At 44.2% G+C, this 13,764-nt stretch overlaps 1 long non-coding RNA gene across 1 annotated transcript; it reads right to left on the bottom strand.

The window, feature by feature from the left end:
- Nucleotides 1-6,677: 6,677 nt before the first annotated feature.
- Nucleotides 6,678-13,476, bottom strand: LOC135568320 (uncharacterized). The gene is made up of 2 exons (XR_010462610.1): nt 11,582-13,476; nt 6,678-7,277 (listed from the first exon to the last, which is right to left on the bottom strand). It is a non-coding gene; the product is annotated as an uncharacterized LOC135568320 (long non-coding RNA).
- Between the last annotated feature and the right edge of the window lie 288 nt (nt 13,477-13,764).

Raw genomic sequence — 13,764 nt, 5'->3', positions numbered from 1 at the left:
CTCATTACCATACAACTCAGTGGTCTGTTATCCATCCATACTACAACTCAGTGGTCTGTTATCCATCCATACTACAACTCAGTGGTCTGTTATCCATCCATACTACAACTCAGTGGTCTGTTATCCATCCATACTACAACTCAGTGGTCTGTTATAAGTAATCCATACTACAACTCAGTGGTCTGTTATCCCCATCCATCAGTGGTCTGTTACATCCATTCAGTGGTCTGATATCCATCCATACTACAACTCAGTGGTCTGTTAAGTAAAGTACCCATCCATACATACTGTTATCCATCCACTCAGTGGTCTGTTAAGTAAAGTACCATCATCCTGCTATCCACCATACACCTCAGTGGTCTGTTATCCATCCATACTACAACTCAGTGGTCTGTTATCCATCCATACTACAACTCAGTGGTCTGTTATCCATCCATACTACAACTCAGTGGTCTGTTATCCATCCATACTACAACTCAGTGGTCTGTTATCCATCCATACTACAACTCAGTGGTCTGTTATCCATCCATACTACAACTCAGTGGTCTGTTATCCATCCATACTACAACTCAGTGGTCTGTTATCCATCCATACTACAACTCAGTGGTCTGTTATCCGTACATACTACAACTCAGTGGTCTGTTATCCATCCATACTACAACTCAGTGGTCTGCTATCCATCCATACTACAACTCAGTGGTCTGTTATCCATCCATACTACAACTCAGTGGTCTGTTATCCATCCATACTACAACTCAGTGGTCTGTTATCCATACATACTACAACTCAGTGGTCTGCTATCCATCAGTGGTCTGTTATACCATCCACTAAACTCAGTGGTCTGTTATCCATACATACTACTGTTATCCACTCAGTGGTCTGTTATCCATCCATACATACTACAACTCAACTCAGTGGTCTGTTAATCCATAGTAAAGTGGTCTGCTACCATCCATACTACATACATATCTACAACTACAACTCAGTGGTCTGCTATCCATCCATACTACAACTCAGTGGTCTGTTATCCGTACATACTACAACTCAGTGGTCTAGTGATGTAAACTATCCCCTCATGAGGAGGGCTCAGTGGTCTGATGTTGTTGTACCGTAGGATAAAACCCAGAGTTAAAGCCCAGCCAGGTCCCTGTACTCATGGGTCATAGCTGATGGTTCTGTGTATAGCAATGAGGCCTAAACAGCTGGAACAATCCACTGTGGTTTCACATTCATATACGCCGAGCGAGCAGAGCGCTCAATGTTTGGCTTTTTCCTGGATCCTGCCCATCCCCATCCTTTAGAATACATTGTGATTATGAATCATTATGAATCATTGTGAATCATTGTGAATCATGAATCCCATTTCCATGGCTGCGGTTGTGTGTTGAGGGCACATCTGTGATACAGCATGTGTGATTGGAGGGTGACCTGGATATCAAATTAGATATCCACTCGCAAGTTAACCTTAATGGAAATGTCAGATTGTAACATTGTACCAGATGTAGGATCTTTATTTGATCACTCCTTTATTGCTGAGAATATTCCTGCACAGCAGGAAATGCAAAGTTGTAGTGTATTTGAGTTTTTAAAAGGCTGCTGACCTTTTGCATTTCCACTTGATTTGCCCTAAACAAAAAATGTATCGACCTGTAAAAACATAATAATTCACACTTCCTGTTGCTGCAGGAGATTTTTTCTGCTGTAGCAAACTGGCTCAAATTAAGATCCTACATCTGTATGTCAATAAGGGATATAACACCCTTTTTCTACATGCACTTAACAACAATTGGGTACACTGTAGTTCAGTGTTTCCCAAACACTGGGCTACAGATGCACATTTAGTTTTTTGTCCTAGCACTACACAGCTGATTCAAACAATCAAAGCTTAATGATGAGTTTATTATTTTAATCAGCTGCGTAGTGCTAACTTAAACAAAACAAAACGTGCACCCCTTGAGGTCCTCGGGACAGAGTTTGAGAAACACTGCTGTTGTCTGTTGTTCCCATTTCCAAACATTTGGCATTCCCTGAATGTTATGCTACAGGGATATATAGAGGAGAATCGTAATTTGAACGTTGGCAAGGGTTATACAGTTGAGGAGAGTGCTTGTGCTTTACCACGTCTTAGTGCATTAATCATGTAACGGCCGAAGCATCAGCCTGGTCCAGTCTCCTCTCCTCTGGGGGACAATCTCTAATCTCTCTGCGTAAGGTATCCATCCAAGACATTAGTTATGTTTGCTCTCTCTGGCCAGCAACATGATTGGATGAAACACAGGAAATAGAAATTGGTAAAAGATTGAAATAAACTTTTCATTTTCCAACCTCTGTGTGTCAAGCTGTTTTGATTTATAGGAGGAGTTGGGGCCACAGAGGAGTTGGGGCCACAGAGGAGTTGGGGCCACAGAGGAGTTGGGGCCACAGAGGAGTTGGGCCCACAGAGGAGCTGGGCCTGAGCACGGGCAGTAATCTTTTTGAGAAACGAGGAAAACAACAAGTCATTTACAGTAACTATTGAGGTCAGTGAGGCAAATTATTTTTGACACCACACGCTGTGCCTATGCAAATGAACTAGAAAATGTATCTGTAAATACAGAGCTCGTTCCCGGGTTTAATTTATCCAAATATGTTAAGGTCTTCATAATTATAATCATGACCACAGCAATCTGCATTTCTGTTGTGTTGTTCTTCAGTCTCGTAACAAATCAGTAAATTGCACCACTGTGTGTTTTTTCTTCTAGCCTGTAACTGATTTCTATTCTTACCATGTATGTTTCACATACCAGCCAAAAGTCCCCCTCGTACAGAAACTAAAAACTGGAATGCCTTGCAGCTATAGAATCTGCAAAAGCAAAGCATTTTTCCTTGCGTGCCCTCGTGAGGCACTTATTTCATCACAGAGTAGAGAATTTATGGCCACCTTTTCAAAAACAGACACTTTTCTAAACTATGTTGAGCTTTATCATTTGGACAGACAGTGGTCTATCTGAATTCATGTGTATTTTCACAACAACAACAAACAACAAATCATTGTATCACCACACAAAAGTGTTGATGTGATGTGTTGTTTGTCACATAAGCTGAATACAACGGGTGTGGACTTTATCGTGAAATGCTTGCTTACAAAACATTCCCAACGATGCCAGAGTATAACAAATAATGTACTAGCAACACTAGAGGAATAAAATAAAATGCGCAAGATTTAAGCTATATACAGGAAGTACCAGATCAATGTGGAGTAATATACAGGAAGTACCAGGACCAGATCAATGTGCAGAGGTACAAGGTATTTGAGGAAGATATGTACATGAAGGCAGGGTAAAGTGACTAGGCTTCAGGATAGATAATAATAAGGTATTTGAGGTAGATATGTACATGAAGGTAAAGTGACTAGGCTTCAGGATAGATAATAATAAGGTATTTGAGGTAGATATGTACATGAAGGTAAAGTGACTAGGCTTCAGGATAGATAATAATAAGGTATTTGAGGTAGATATGTACATGAAGGTAAAGTGACTAGGCTTCAGGATAGATAATAATAAGGTATTTGAGGTAGATATGTACATGAAGGCAGGGTAAAGTGACTAGGCATCAGGATAGATAATAATAATGTATTTGAGGTAGATATGTACATGAAGGCAGGGTAAAATGACTAGGCATCAGGATAGATAATAATAAGGTATTTGAGGTAGATATGTACACGAAGGCAGGGTAAAGTGACTTAGCATCAGGATAGATAATAATAAGGTATTTGAGGTAGATATGTACATGAAGGCAGGGTAAAGTGACTATGTGTGTGTGGTATCTAATCATTCCATCCAAACAATGCTATAATGGCCATATACTTAATGAGTCTAAAACCCCTTCTCTGTCTAAACCTTTTGGTCACATATCTATATTGTATCATCACTCCCATTGCCATGCAAGACAAAAAAAATGCATCTGCACCAAAGTAATAAACTTGTTATGTCTTTCTCTTTTAGCCAAAGCGTTGTGCAGCCCTGCCCAACCTCCACTATGCTCCCTCGGCTGAACTTAAAGATGCTCTCCCCATCTGTTGGGACTGTGGCCGTGTCCAGACGAACCCCAGTCTCTCCCAACAGGCAGAGCAAGAGATAAAAATGTGTGAACCGTCTGCTAGCAACAATAAGAGGATGCAATAGAGACTGCGTGTCACAGTACGTTGTTTTCCCATGTGTACGCGACTAAGCATCTTCCAATCCAAAATGTCATCAGCTTGGTTTCTACTGTATCTAAGGGATTTCTTGGACCCTGTGTCTCCAGCCTGTAATCCAAATTGATATGCAAGCAAAACAAAGGTGAAACCACGGTGAGACCATGGTGAAACCATGGGTAAATGTAGGGAAACCACTGTGAAACCATGGTGAAACCACAGTGAAACAAAGGTGAAACCGCGGTGAAACAATGGTGAAACAATGGTGAAACAAAGTTAAACCATGGTGAAACAAAGGTGAAACAAAGGTGAAACCACGGTGAAACCACCACTTTGAAACAAAGGTGAAACCACGGTGAATCAAAGGGGAAACCATGATGAAACCACGGTGAAACCACGGTGAAACCACTTTGAAACAAAGGTGAAACTACGGTGAAACCACGGTGAAACCACTTGGAAACAAAGGTGAAACCACTGGGAAACCACGGTGAAACCACTTTGAAACAAAGGTGAAACCACTGGGAAACCACGGTGAAACCACTTGGAAACCACGGTGAAACCACTTTGAAACAAAGGTGAAACCACTGGGAAACCACTTGGAAACAAAGGTGAAACCACTGGGAAACCACGGTGAAACCACTTGGAAACAAAGGTGAAACCACGGTGAAACCACTTTGAAACAAAGGTGAAACCACTGGGAAACAAAGGTGAAACCACGGTGAAACCACTTTGAAACAAAGGTGAAACCACTGGGAAACAAAGGTGAAACCACGGTGAAACCACTTGGAAACAAAGGTGAAACTTTGGGAAACCACGGTGAAACAGAGCATATCAATTCAGATTCCAGACTACATGAAAAAGGTCCCAGGCCTCAGAAAGATACTAAGCTATTCTATTATAAGATACTATTCCCACAAACAACAGCCTCAGAAAGATACTAAGCTATTCCCACAAACAGCCTCAGAAAGATACTAAGCTATTCTATTATAAGATACTATTCCCACAAACAACAGCCTCAGAAAGATACTAAGCTAAAACTTCCCACAAACAACCTTTTGGATCGGAAGATGCGTAGTTGCAAAGTAATTCATGAACCTCCTATGGTGCTGATCTGTTAGTGAGAACCTCCTATGGTGCTGATCAGTTAGTGAGAACCTCCTATGGTGCTGATCAGTTAGTAAGAACCTCCTATGGTGCTGATCAGTTAGTAAGAACCTCCTATGGTGCTGATCTATTAGTATGAACCTCCTATGGTGCTGATCTGTTAGTGAGAACCTCCTATGGTGCTGATCTGTTAGTGAGAACCTCCTATGGTGCTGATCTATTAGTATGAACCTCCTATGGTGCTGATCAGTTAGTAAGAACCTCCTATGGTGCTGATCTGTTAGTGAGAACCTCCTATGGTGCTGATCTGTTAGTGAGAACCTCCTATGGTGCTGATCTGTTAGTGAGAACCTCCTATGGTGCTGATCAGTTAGTGAGAACCTCCTATGGTGCTGATCTGTTAGTGAGAACCTCCTATGGTGCTGATCAGTTAGTGAGAACGGTTAAAAGGTTGACGTTTTCCAACTGGAAAAGCCAGATGATGTTACAGAGCTAACCTGGACTCAGGGGTTAGACATAACATAGTAAACGTAAATCTGGAAAAACACTCAAATGATTATGATATTTTGCATTTCATAAGATACAGTGGTGCAAAAAGTAGTTATTCAGCCACCAATTGTGCAAGTTCTCCCACTTAAAAAGATGAGAGGCCTGTAATTTTCATCATAGGTACACTTCAACTATGACAGACAAAATGAGGAAAAAAATTCCAGAAAATCACATTGTAAAATCAATTTTCAATTGTCAATTTAATTAATGATGCGCATAACTTTTAAGTCATAGGACTTTAGTCCCTCTGATATGTAGTATTATAACCCACGAAATAAAGCAATTTATTGTGATTTGAGTTTCAAATAGAGCAATCTAAATATCTGTCTGTCTTTACATGCATAGCTCTGTATATTAATTTCACAGTGGAAAATATATTTGTATATAAAATACTGTATATTTTCACTTTCTATGAATTTCCAACTTAATAAATTGTTAGGTGTTACAGAGAAGTAACAAAACATGTTTGTTGTATTTCTTCATCAAGACAGAATCAATAGGCTACATACATATGTAGGATCTTAATTTGAGCCAGTTTCCTACCGCAGAAAAATTATATTGCAGCGTCAAAATAAATCAATTACGTGATTATAATTAATAGAACATTTTGAAGAGTATGATAGATTTTTTGTAAGGGACAATCAAGACTGAAAAACATATCAAATTTACCTCATAAGTGTTCAATTTCCTGCAAATTAAGATCCTACATCTGTAGCTTGATTAAATTAATTTAAATCTAATTTTATTGTTTGAGTACACATATTTTGCAGATGTTATCACAGATACAGCGAAATCCTTATGTTTTTAGCTCCCAACAGTGCAGTAATACCTAACAAGAAAATACACACACAAAAGTACATTTTCTTTATTTTAATCAAAATGACAGACAAACAAACAAAACAATAAACACTACAAACACCAACCGTGAAGCTCAAAAGCAAAACAATAAACACTACAAACACCAACCGTGAAGCTCAAAAGCAAAGTGCTCTAAACAAAGTCAACTTCCCACAAACACAGGTGGGGAAAAAGGGTACCAAAGTATGAGAACCATACCCGGCCAAACACAAAGAAATAGAAAACATAGAACACAAAACATAGAATGCCCACCCCAACTCACACCCTGACCAAACCAAAATAGAGACAATAAAAGGATCTCCAAGGTAAGGGTGTGACACAATGTCAGAGTCTGGAATATAAATATATGTGTAGGATGGTGTGTATAGACATTATGGACAGAATATGAACAGAAAAGCAGTAGTTACAATGAACAAATACATAAATGCAACATGTAAAGTGTTGGTCTGATGTTTCAATGTTCCATGAGCACAAAAAGCTTATTTCGCTCAAATTTTGTGCACATACTTGTTTACGTCCCTGTTAGCTTGGCTCTCGAACTTCGCCTCTCCCGAGTCCGTACGGGAGTTGCAGTGATGGGACAAGCCCGTAACTACCAATTTGGGAGAAAAAGGGGGTAAAAAGAAAGTTAATTAAAAAAAGTCAAATATACATATAAAGTAGATTAACCAGCATGTAAACGTTATTAAAGTGACCAGTGGTCAATGACTCTGTACATAAAGACAGCAGTCTCTAAGGTGCATGGTAGAGTACTGGGTGGTAGCCAGCAGTCTCTAAGGTGCATGGTAGAGTACTGGGTGGTAGCCAGCAGTCTCTAAGGTGCATGGTAGAGTACTGGGTGGTAGCCAGCAGTCTCTAAGGTGCATGGTAGAGTACTGGGTGGTAGCCAGCAGTCTCTAAGGTGCATGGTAGAGTACTGGGTGGTAGCCAGCAGTCTCTAAGGTGCATGGTAGAGTACTGGGTGGTAGCCAGCAGTCTCTAAGGTGCGTGGTAGAGTACTGGGTGGTAGCCAGCAGTCTCTAAGGTGCATGGTAGGTAGAGCACTGCATGGTGGTAGCCAGCAGTCTCTAAGGTGCATGGTAGAGTACTGGGTGGTAGCCAGCAGTCTCTAAGGTGCATGGTAGAGTGGGTGGTAGCTCTCTAAGGTGCATGGTAGAGTACTGGGTGGTAGCCAGCAGTCTCTAAGGTGCATGGTAGAGTACTGGGTGGTAGCCAGCAGTCTCTAAGGTGCATGGTAGAGTACTGGGTGGTAGCCAGCAGTCTCTAAGGTGCATGGTAGAGTACTGGGTGGTAGCCAGCAGTCTCTAAGGTGCATGGTAGAGTACTGGGTGGTAGCCAGCAGTCTCTAAGGTGCATGGTAGAGTACTGGGTGGTAGCCAGCAGTCTCTAAGGTGCATGGTAGAGTACTGGGTGGTAGCCAGCAGTCTCTAAGGTGCATGGTAGAGTACTGGGTGGTAGCCAGCTAGTAACAGTGACTAAGGTCAGGGTACTGGGTGGTAGCCGGCTAGTAACAGTGACTAAGGTCAGGGTACTGGGTGGTAGCCGGCTAGTAACAGTGACTAAGGTCAGGGTACTGGGTGGTAGCCAGCAGTCTCTAGGTGCATAACAGTGACTAAGGTCAGGGTACTGGGTGGTAGCCAGCAGTAACAGTGACTAAGGTCAGGGTACTGGGTGGTAGCCAGCAGTCTCTAAGGTAGTAACAGTGACTAAGGTCAGGGTACTGGGTGGTAGCCAGCAGTAACAGTGACTAAGGTCAGGGTACTGGGTGGTAGCCGGCTAGTAACAGTGACTAAGGTCAGGGTACTGGGTGGTAGCCGGCTAGTAACAGTGACTAAGGTCAGGGTACTGGGTGGTAGCCGGCTAGTAACAGTGACTAAGGTCAGGGTACTGGGTGGTAGCCGGCTAGTAACAGTGACTAAGGTCAGGGTACTGGGTGGTAGCCGGCTAGTAACAGTGACTAAGGTTCAGGGCAGGGTACTGGGTGGTAGCCGGCTAGTAACAGTGACTAAGGTCAGGGTACTGGGTGGTAGCCGGCTAGTAACAGTGACTAAGGTCAGGGTACTGGGTGGTAGTAACAGTGACTAAGGCAGGGTAGTAACAGTGACTAAGGTCAGGGTACTGGGTGGTAGCCGGCTAGTAACAGTGACTAAGGTCAGGGTACTGGGTGGTAGCAGTGACTAAGGTCAGGGTAGTAACAGTGACTAAGGTCAGGGTACTGGGTGGTAGCCGGCTAGTAACAGTGACTAAGGTCAGGGTACTGGGTGGTTGCCGGCTAGTAACAGTGACTAAGGTCAGGGTACTGGGTGGTAGCCGGCTAGTAACAGTGACTAAGGTCAGGGTACTGGGTGGTAGCCGGCTAGTAACAGTGACTAAGGTCAGGGTACTGGGTGGTAGCCGGCTAGTAACAGTGACTAAGGTCAGGGTACTGGGTGGTAGCCGGCTAGTAACAGTGACTAAGGTCAGGGTACTGGGTGGTAGCCGGCTAGTAACAGTGACTAAGGTCAGGGTACTGGATGGTAGCCGGCTAGTAACAGTGACTAAGGTCAGGGTACTGGTGGTAGCCGGCTAGTAACAGTGACTAAGGTCAGGGTACTGGGTGGTAGCCGGCTAGTAACAGTGACTAAGGTCAGGGTACTGGGTGGTAGCCGGCTAGTAACAGTGACTAAGGTCAGGGTACTGGGTGGTAGCCGCTAGTAACAGTGACTAAGGTCAGGGTACTGGGTGGTAGCCGGGTAGCTAGTAACAGTGACTAAGGTCAGGGTACTGGGTGGTAGCCGGCTAGTAACAGTGACTAAGGTCAGGGTACTGGGTGGTAGCCGGCTAGTAACAGTGACTAAGGTTCAGGGCAGGGTACTGGGTGGTAGCCGGCTAGTAACAGTGACTAAGGTCAGGGTACTGGGTGGTAGCCGGCTAGTAACAGTGACTAAGGTCAGGTACTGGGTGGTAGCCGGCTAGTAACAGTGACTAAGGTCAGGGTACTGGGTGGTAGCCGGCTAGTAACAGTGACTAAGGTCAGGGTACTGGGTGGTAGCCGGCTAGTAACAGTGACTAAGGTCAGGGTACTGGGTGGTAGCCGGCTAGTAACAGTGACTAAGGTCAGGGCAGGGTACTGGGTGGTAGCCGGCTAGTAACAGTGACTAAGGTCAGGGTACTGGGTGGTAGCCGGCTAGTAACAGTGACTAAGGTCAGGGTACTGGTGGTAGCCGGCTAGTAACAGTGACTAAGGTCAGGGTACTGGGTGGTAGCCGGCTAGTAACAGTGACTAAGGTCAGGGTACTGGGTGGTAGCCGGCTAGTAACAGTGACTAAGGTCAGGGTAGTAACAGTGACTAAGGTCAGGTGGGTGGTAGCCGGCTAGTAACAGTGACTAAGGTCAGGGTACTGGGTGGTAGCCGGCTAGTAACAGTGACTAAGGTTCAGGGCAGGGTACTGGGTGGTAGCCGGCTAGTAACAGTGACTAAGGTCAGGGTACTGGGTGGTAGCCGGCTAGTAACAGTGACTAAGGTCAGGGTACTGGGTGGTAGCCGGCTAGTAACAGTGACTAAGGTCAGGGTACTGGGTGGTAGCCGGCTAGTAACAGTGACTAAGGTCAGGGTACTGGGTGGTAGCCGGCTAGTAACAGTGACTAAGGTCAGGGTACTGGGTGGTAGCCGGCTAGTAACAGTGACTAAGGTCAGGGTACTGGGTGGTAGCCGGCTAGTAACAGTGACTAAGGTCAGGGTACTGGGTGGTAGCCGGCTAGTAACAGTGACTAAGGTCAGGGTACTGGGTGGTAGCCGGCTAGTAACAGTGACTAAGGTCAGGGTACTGGGTGGTAGCCGGCTAGTAACAGTGACTAAGGTCAGGGTACTGGGTGGTAGCCGGCTAGTAACAGTGACTAAGGTCAGGGTACTGGGTGGTAGCCGGCTAGTAACAGTGACTAAGGTCAGGGTACTGGGTGGTAGCCGGCTAGTAACAGTGACTAAGGTCAGGGTACTGGGTGGTAGCCGGCTAGTAACAGTGACTAAGGTCAGGGACTAAGGTCAGGGGTACTGGGTGGTAGCCGGCTAGTAACAGTGACTAAGGTCAGGGTACTGGGTGGTAGCCGGCTAGTAACAGTGACTAAGGTCAGGGTACTGGGTGGTAGCCGGCTAGTAACAGTGACTAAGGTCAGGGTACTGGGTGGTAGCCGGCTAGTAACAGTGACTAAGGTCAGGGTACTGGGTGGTAGCCGGCTAGTAACAGTGACTAAGGTCAGGGTACTGGGTGGTAGCCGGCTAGTAACAGTGACTAAGGTTCAGGGGGTACTGGGTGGTAGCCGGCTAGTAACAGTGACTAAGGTCAGGGTACTGGGTGGTAGCCGGCTAGTAACAGTGACTAAGGTCAGGGTACTGGGTGGTAGCCGGCTAGTAACAGTGACTAAGGTCAGGGTACTGGGTGGTAGCCGGCTAGTAACAGTGACTAAGGTTCAGGGCAGGGTACTGGGTGGTAGCCGGCTAGTAACAGTGACTAAGGTCAGGGTACTGGGTGGTAGCCGGCTAGTAACAGTGACTAAGGTCAGGGTACTGGGTGGTAGCCGGCTAGTAACAGTGACTAAGGTCAGGGTACTGGGTGGTAGCCGGCTAGTAACAGTGACTAAGGTTCAGGGCAGGGTACTGGGTGGTAGCCGGCTAGTAACAGTGACTAAGGTCAGGGTACTGGGTGGTAGCCGGCTAGTAACAGTGACTAAGGTCCGGGTACTGGGTGGTAGCCGGCTAGTAACAGTGACTAAGGTCAGGGTACTGGGTGGTAGCCGGCTAGTAACAGTGACTAAGGTTCAGGGCAGGATACTGAGGCTGGCTAGTGGTGACTATTTAACAGTCTGATGGCCTGGAGATAGAAGCTGTTAATCAGTCTTTCGGTCCCATCTTTGACGCACCTGTAACTGTCTCCTCCTTCTGGATGGTAGCGGGATGAACAGACCATGGCTCGGGTGGCTGAGGTCCTTAATGATCTTCTTGGCCTTCCTGTGATACCGGTTGCTGTAGATGTCCTGGAGGGCAGGCAGTGTTCCCCTAGTGATGCGTTGGGCTGACCGCACCACCCTCTGGAGAGCCCTGTGGTTGCGGACGGAGCATTTGTCGTGCCAGGAGGTGATACATCCATACCTCCTGCCCATCACCTTCAGCGAAGGTATCACTCTACACTCTTTCACGATCTCCAAGGGACGTTACTGCACACATCAGAGTATCTAGCATCCGGCCTAGTCGCATGTAAAATGTAAGCAAACAATGGAACTGTACACAGACACTATATAGCCTCAAAACATGGTGAAAACGATCACGTTGATATCATGAACGGTCAGTCCTTGCATCCATAGGTCTGTCTGTTCATTTGAGAGTGATTACATTTCTCCAGGCCCATCCTTCAGCTTTTTTTTTTTATACAAAAAACAGAGGCTGGATGGATCAATTAAGGACTTGAGCTTCAAATGTCAAGCTCGCTTTAAAGCTGATCTAACACGGTTCAAATTTGTATTAGTCGGGCGGGATATGCATGGTATACTTCTTCCAATGAAATGCTTACTTCCAGATTCGTATTGAATCCCAGGCAAATGTTCGCCTAACACATGTTCGATATGTGTTCAATATGTCCACTGGCTTCTAGAATTAGATGTTGTAACAGTGTGTTAGTGTCACGCCCTGACCTTAGAGAGACGTTTTATTCCTCTATTTGCTTAGGTCAGGGTGTGATGTGGGGTGGGCATTCTATGTTTTGTTTTCTATGTTTCTTTATTTCTATGTTTTGGCCGGGTATGGTTCTCAATCAGGGACAGCTGTCTATCGTTGTCTCTGATTGGGTTTCATACTTAGGTAGCCCCGTTTCCCCTCCTTTCAGTGTGGGTAGTTAACTTTGTTAGAGGCATCATAGCACTGTTAAGCTTCCCGGTCATAGTGTCTTGGTTTTTTGGTGACATGCTAATAAAAAGGAATATGTACGCTCACCATGCTGCTCTTTGGTCCGCTTCTTACGATGCCCGTGACAGTTAGTTCATGCTAGTTCATGCTAACACTAATGCTAGGTCAATATGTGATGTGTAGCCTAGGTACTGTCTGTGTTTCTACATCTGCATAGCTTGGCTTTTTGGGGTTTTAGGCCGAGTTTCTGTATAAGTACTTTGTGACACCTGATGATGCAAAAAGGTATTTCTAAATATTTTTGATTTGATTGTGTAAGCAAGTGCAATATGGTATAGTTGTGTGTTAGTAACCTAAAGCTACATAAATATGTATGGTGCAACGAGCGTGTCAGTGATATTAGCTAGGTTAATATGAACAGTGTAACTAGTGAGTCAGTCATATTAGCATTAGCTAGGTTAATATGAACCGTGTAACCAGTGTGTCAGTAATATTAGCTAGTTTTATATGAGCAGTGCAACAAGCCTGTAAGTAATATTAGCATTAGCTAGTTCAATTTGAACTGTGTAACCAGTGTGTCAGTAATATTAGCATTAGCTAGTTTTATATGAGCAGTGCAACAAGCCTGTAAGTAATATTAGCATTAGCTAGTTTTATATGAGCAGTGCAACAAGCCTGTAAGTAATATTAGCATTAGCTAGTTTTATATGAGCAGTGCAACAAGCCTGTAAGTAATATTAGCATTAGCTAGTTTTATATGAGCAGTGCAACAGGCCTGTAAGTAATATTAGCATTAGCTAGTTTTATATGAGCAGTGCAACAAGCCTGTAAGTAATATTAGCATTAGCTAGTTCAATTTGAACTGTGTAACCAGTGTGTCAGTAATATTAGCATTAGCTAGTTTTATATGAGCAGTGCAACAAGCCTGTAGTGCATTAGCAAGCAGTGCTGTAAGTAATATTAGCATTAGCTAGTTTTATATAGCAGTGAGCAGTAATATTAGCATTAGCAAGAGCAGTGCTGTAAGTAATATTAGCATTAGCTAGTTTTATATGAGCAGTGCAACAAGCCTGTAAGTAATATTAGCATTAGCTAGTTTTATATGAGCAGTGCAACAAGCCTGTAAGTAATATTAGCATTAGCTAGTTCAATATGTGCTCTGCCTTCCAGACTCAGTGATTTACAATGGGTCTAATGAGGCATC

Source organism: Oncorhynchus nerka, unplaced genomic scaffold, assembly GCF_034236695.1.
Source record: "Oncorhynchus nerka isolate Pitt River unplaced genomic scaffold, Oner_Uvic_2.0 unplaced_scaffold_1625, whole genome shotgun sequence".
NCBI classification, from domain to species: Eukaryota; Metazoa; Chordata; class Actinopteri; order Salmoniformes; family Salmonidae; genus Oncorhynchus; species Oncorhynchus nerka.
Note: the sequence above shows the minus strand (reverse complement) of the source record. Positions and strands in the feature narration are given on the sequence as shown.